The sequence below is a fragment of the Pseudophryne corroboree genome (assembly GCF_028390025.1).
Source record: "Pseudophryne corroboree isolate aPseCor3 chromosome 3 unlocalized genomic scaffold, aPseCor3.hap2 SUPER_3_unloc_71, whole genome shotgun sequence".
NCBI lineage: Eukaryota > Metazoa > Chordata > Amphibia > Anura > Myobatrachidae > Pseudophryne > Pseudophryne corroboree.
In genome coordinates this window covers 506470-512873 of record NW_026967565.1, presented here as the reverse complement: position 1 = coordinate 512873, position 6404 = coordinate 506470, and the positions used below count along the sequence as shown (strand labels likewise).

Sequence of the window (6404 nt, the reverse complement as noted above, 5' to 3'; positions counted from 1 at the left end):
AAACACATTATAATTGGTACGTGATATCCGTATCACAGTGTATCGGTTGCCGGAAATTAATGACTGTGGTTACAGAGTTCATACATCATTGCACATTAAGATTTATGTAATGTATGACCATCATTTATTCAGCAAGTATCCATTGTGGATTACAGTAGATGCTGAGAATTAAATCATAGGTCATATGAAAGTCAGGTGCCCCGTAGTATGTATATATGTAAATATATATGGGTGACACTTTCTAGGGGAGTCAATTTATTGCAGTACCAGGGTGTTCAGAGGTGGTCTCCCATCCTAGTACTAACCCGGCCTTTCACTGCTTAGCTTCCAAGGTCAGAAGAGATTGGGCATCTCCAGTGATGTATGACCGCAAATATTGTACTCTCCCTCTAAGATCACCAAAAAATGTGCAGCCACTTTGTTATAGGAGTTCCAAAGTGCCCAATGTTTTGGGTGTGGATGGCAATATAGGGGAGTAAAATTGTTGCAGTACCTGGGTGTTCAAAGGTGGTCACCCATCCTTTTACTGACCCGGCCTTTCACTGCTTAGCTTCCAAGATCGGAAGAGATTGGGCATTTCCAGTGAGGTATGACCGCAAATATTATACTCACCCTCCTCAATCATAAAAAATTATATTATAATTGTCAAAAAGTAGCAAGTTATATATACATAAGGTGCAATAAAAAATTGGGATAATATGTAGCCACCTGGCTTATTCACCCTGTAACAATCAGCCACAGGTAACAATATACACATGAGTGAAGGTCTATTGTGTGGGTATAATTTCTAAACACCACATAATGTCCACAATTAGGACTGGCCCATCACTCCATATATACATAAGGTGCAATAAAAAATTGGGATAATATGTAGCCACCTGGCTTATTCACCCTGTAACAATCAGCCACAGGTAACAGTATACACATGAGTGAAGGTCTATTGTGTGGGTATAATTTCTAAACACCACACAATGTCCACAATTAGGACTGGCCCATCACTCCAGAAAAAGCCCTAAGAACGCCATAAACGGTCGGACCACAAATAATTTTATAGGTGCAGGATATAATTATGCTGCACAGAGATGGGTTAATTTGTGGTATACCCTATTCGCACTTGACCAAGCAATAGATTAGAGGTGCCTGATGCATAGAGCCTCTAATGAATACCTGCATGTATTGTGGAAAAGCAGGCTAGAAATAGGTGCTTATTATTCGTTTGCACATGTGTTGATGTGCTTAAGCATAATATGTTCAAAGTTCTGAGCATTTGCTGCAATTAGCCATTCTTATATTTCAAAAGGAAAAGAAAACAGTCAGTGATAATTGTAGAATTGATATCAGCTTGCTATTGATGTCTATAGCTAATGAGGAATTTCCCAATTGAAGGCCTTGATACTGGAGGTATACAATCCATATGGTATTGCTAATTGGGACAATTGATCCTATGTTGTTCTTTAGCATAGTATGATGATAAGACTGATAACTAAATTGTCACTTGTGGTAGCTGCTGTTAATTCACAGAAAGGAAGGAAGAAAGAAAAGAGAAGAGTGAAAAGAGAAACTTTTTTTGTTTGCTGACAGGCTCTTGTCAGTGCAGATTGCAGTGAAAAAAGTGCAGGGTATACGATACCAGCTCCGGACTGGGTAGTGTCCCTGTTGGACCCGACTCCTGCCGTGCCCGTGCTCCTAAGGTTTCAGGGGCTGCAATGGCGTGTGGTCGAGGTCTCCTCGTTCAGAGGACGGAGCTTGCGGCCGTTTCCATGGTGATCGTTCTCGGGATTCCGGCTAGTGCGATCACGTGTGCGCATCACGTGATCGCTGTACTTCCTCCTGATGTACGTTTCGCATTCAGTGCTTGATCACATCCTGTGATCAAGCACTGAATGCGAAACGTACATCAGGAGGAAGTACAGCGATCACGTGATGCGCACACGTGATCGCACTAGCCGGAATCCCGAGAACGATCACCATGGAAACGGCCGCAAGCTCCGTCCTCTGAACGAGGAGACCTCGACCACACGCCATTGCAGCCCCTGAAACCTTAGGAGCACGGGCACGGCAGGAGTCGGGTCCAACAGGGACACTACCCAGTCCGGAGCTGGTATCGTATACCCTGCACTTTTTTCACTGCAATCTGCACTGACAAGAGCCTGTCAGCAAACAAAAAAAGTTTCTCTTTTCACTCTTCTCTTTTCTTTCTTCCTTCCTTTCTGTGAATTAACAGCAGCTACCACAAGTGACAATTTAGTTATCAGTCTTATCATCATACTATGCTAAAGAACAACATAGGATCAATTGTCCCAATTAGCAATACCATATGGATTGTATACCTCCAGTATCAAGGCCTTCAATTGGGAAATTCCTCATTAGCTATAGACATCAATAGCAAGCTGATATCAATTCTACAATTATCACTGACTGTTTTCTTTTCCTTTTGAAATATAAGAATGGCTAATTGCAGCAAATGCTCAGAACTTTGAACATATTATGCTTAAGCACATCAACACATGTGCAAACGAATAATAAGCACCTATTTCTAGCCTGCTTTTCCACAATACATGCAGGTATTCATTAGAGGCTCTATGCATCAGGCACCTCTAATCTATTGCTTGGTCAAGTGCGAATAGGGTATACCACAAATTAACCCATCTCTGTGCAGCATAATTATATCCTGCACCTATAAAATTATTTGTGGTCCGACCGTTTATGGCGTTCTTAGGGCTTTTTCTGGAGTGATGGGCCAGTCCTAATTGTGGACATTGTGTGGTGTTTAGAAATTATACCCACACAATAGACCTTCACTCATGTGTATACTGTTACCTGTGGCTGATTGTTACAGGGTGAATAAGCCAGGTGGCTACATATTATCCCAATTTTTTATTGCACCTTATGTATATATGGAGTGATGGGCCAGTCCTAATTGTGGACATTATGTGGTGTTTAGAAATTATACCCACACAATAGACCTTCACTCATGTGTATATTGTTACCTGTGGCTGATTGTTACAGGGTGAATAAGCCAGGTGGCTACATATTATCCCAATTTTTTATTGCACCTTATGTATATATAACTTGCTACTTTTTGACAATTATAATATAATTTTTTATGATTGAGGAGGGTGAGTATAATATTTGCGGTCATACCTCACTGGAAATGCCCAATCTCTTCCGATCTTGGAAGCTAAGCAGTGAAAGGCCGGGTCAGTAAAAGGATGGGTGACCACCTTTGAACACCCAGGTACTGCAACAATTTTACTCCCCTATATTGCCATCCACACCCAAAACATTGGGCACTTTGGAACTCCTATAACAAAGTGGCTGCACATTTTTTGGTGATCTTAGAGGGAGAGTACAATATTTGCGGTCATACATCACTGGAGATGCCCAATCTCTTCTGACCTTGGAAGCTAAGCAGTGAAAGGCCGGGTTAGTACTAGGATGGGAGACCACCTCTGAACACCCTGGTACTGCAATAAATTGACTCCCCTAGAAAGTGTCACCCATATATATTTACATATATACATACTACGGGGCACCTGACTTTCATATGACCTATGATTTAATTCTCAGCATCTACTGTAATCCACAATGGATACTTGCTGAATAAATGATGGTCATACATTACATAAATCTTAATGTGCAATGATGTATGAACTCTGTAACCACAGTCATTAATTTCCGGCAACCGATACACTGTGATACGGATATCACGTACCAATTATAATGTGTTTTATATTTTCGCAAAGCTTCTAATTTTTCACGCAAATACTCCTAAAAATATTTTTTAATGTATAATCTAATAAAAATGGTTTTACCAGTATCAATTAATTAATTATATTTCTACCCTCTGAATTAGAGTGCTCCCAAAAAAGAGTCTACTTTCTAAACACTTTTTTTTTGTACTGACATCTGGCTGTGACAGCACTGGAGCAGACATAAAGGCTAACTTGATCTTCCGGAAGGCTGCCAAGGCTTCTTCTGACCAGTTGGAATGATCTGCCCCTTTCCGAGTCAGGTTGGTAATAGGAGCGATGAGAGTGGAGAATCCTCGAATAAATTTTCTATAATAGTTGGCAAAACCCAGGAATCGCTGGATAGACTTGAGGGAGTTTGGAATGGACCAATTGGCAATGGCTTCCAATTTTGCCGGGTCCATCTGAAGATCCGATCCGGAAATTATATACCCCAGGAAGGGTATAGAGGGAACTTCGAAGGTGCATTTGGATAACTTCCCGTAGAGACGGTTCTCACGAAGACGTCGGAGAACTTCACAGACTTGTAGGCGATGAGATGGAAGGTCTTGAGAAAAGATAAGAATATCATCTAAGTAAACAACGAGGTACTTATACAGGACATCACGAAAAATTTCGTTCACGAAGTGTTGGAATACCGCTGGAGCATTACTCAACCCAAATGGCATTACCAGGTATTCATAATGGCCGTCACGAGTGTTGAAGGCTGTCTTCCACTCGTCACCACTCCGGATTCTGATGAGATTATAGGCACCGCGGAGATCTAACTTGGTGAAGATGCGAGCCCCCTTAACTCTATCAAACAGTTCGGTAATGAGTGGTAAAGGATAACTATTCTTGACGGTAATGTCGTTGAGACCCCGATAGTCAATGCATGGACGCAGTCCTCCATCCTTCTTTTTGACAAAGAAGAAACCTGCGCCAGCGGGTGATGATGACGGACGGATGAATCCTTTCTGAAGATTCTCTCTAATGTAGTTACTCATAGCCTCTGTTTCAGGAACAGACAAAGGATAGGTGCGCCCCCTGGGTGGCTTCTTGCCAGGAAGGAGATCAATGGGACAATCCCATTCCCTATGGGGCGGCAGGATATCAGCAGCTTTTTCGCAGAAGACGTCTGCGAAGTCTTGATAAACTGCTGGGAGACTTAGCTGTGACTTCACTTCGGTAGACTTAATGGGACACACTTGGGCTAAGCAGGAATGATGACAGTGGGAACCCCATGAGGTAAGCTGCAACGTTGTCCAGTCGAACTGTGGGTTATGTAGCTGGAGCCAAGGCATGCCCAAGACAATCTCCTGGGTGGCTTGAGGAATGACCAGGAACTTGATAATTTCTGAATGGAGAAATCCAACTCCCAGAACCACTGGGGTAGTTTGATGTGAAATGTTCCCTTTGGAGATTCTACTACCATCCACAGCAGTGATGTATACAGGACAAGAAAGTTCACAGGTAGACAGGCAAAATTTGTTTACCGCAGCTTGGGTGATAAAATTTCCTGCAGCACCGCAGTCCACTAATGCTGACGCAGACTGGAGCCCAACGGAAGTTTCTAGCGTCACTGGAATAATGAGATCTTGTTGAGAAGGAGCTTGACTGAATGATCCTAACTTGACTCCTCCCTTACAAGTCAGGATCTGGCGTTTCCCGAACGCATCGTGCAGGAGTTAATTTGATGACCCGCAGCAGCACAGTATAGGCAGAGCCTCTCTCGTATTCTTCTTGCCCGTTCCTCATGGGTTAGGCGGGACCTATTTACCTGCATAGGCTCGTCAGAAGGAGAAGGAGGCTGGAACTGTACAGGGGGTATGAACCTTACTCTGCGAGGCTCACTCCGAGCGCGTTCATTATTGCGTTCGCGGATGCGAGAGTCCAGCTTTATACACAGGGAGATCAAGTCAGACAGTTGAACAGGAATGTCACGGGTTGCCAGTTCGTCCTTGATCCGATCCGAAAGTCCGTGCCAGAAGGTTGCTACCAGAGCTTGGTTGTTCCATTGGACCTCTGCAGCCAATGTCTGGAACTGGATGACATACTGTCCCATGCTTCGGTTACCTTGACGAATTTGGATCAGGTCTGCCGAAGCTGATGTTGCACGACCAGGCTCGTCAAAGATCCGTCTAAAGGTTGACACGAAGTCAGAGTAGTTATTGATCAGGGGGTCAGCACGTTCCCACAGAGGAGACACCCAATTCAAAGCAGATCCAGAGAGTAAGGAAATGATGTAGGCAACCTTGGACCTTGGTGTAGGAAAGTTATGTGGCAATAACTCAAACTGTATTTCGCACTGGTTAAGGAACCCGCGACATAATTTAGGACTGCCATCATATTTGCTCGGCACGGGCAGGTGCAGACGTGACACTGGAGCTGATGCAGCCGACACAGAAGAACTTACAGCACTGGCAGGTGCTGGGGTAACAGTAGGTGAGAGTACACTTGGCAGGGACTGCTGCAGTGTATCCAATCGGGAGGACATCCCTTGTAGAAAGTGAAGCATCTGCTGCTGCGCAACCTCTTGACCATCCAGACGGGAGACCAGATTTTGCAAGGCCTCTGACCCCACACTCCGTCCACCATCCGAGTCCATCGATCCTGGACTTACTGTCAGATTGTGTTTGGTCTGTGTCCCCGGAGGGGGCGCTAGTGGGTCAG

The 6404-nt window shown here is 43.9% G+C and overlaps 4 pseudogenes; 2 read left to right on the top strand and 2 right to left on the bottom strand.

Annotated features, from left to right (window-relative positions):
• Window positions 1-255: 255 nt before the first annotated feature.
• On the bottom strand, window positions 256-375 carry LOC134984675 (5S ribosomal RNA; annotated as a pseudogene).
• Window positions 376-481: 106 nt separating this feature from the next.
• On the bottom strand, window positions 482-601 carry LOC134984673 (5S ribosomal RNA; annotated as a pseudogene).
• Window positions 602-3130: 2529 nt separating this feature from the next.
• Window positions 3131-3250, top strand: LOC134984672 (5S ribosomal RNA; annotated as a pseudogene).
• A 106-nt stretch (window positions 3251-3356) lies between these two features.
• On the top strand, window positions 3357-3476 carry LOC134984674 (5S ribosomal RNA; annotated as a pseudogene).
• Window positions 3477-6404: the final 2928 nt, after the last annotated feature.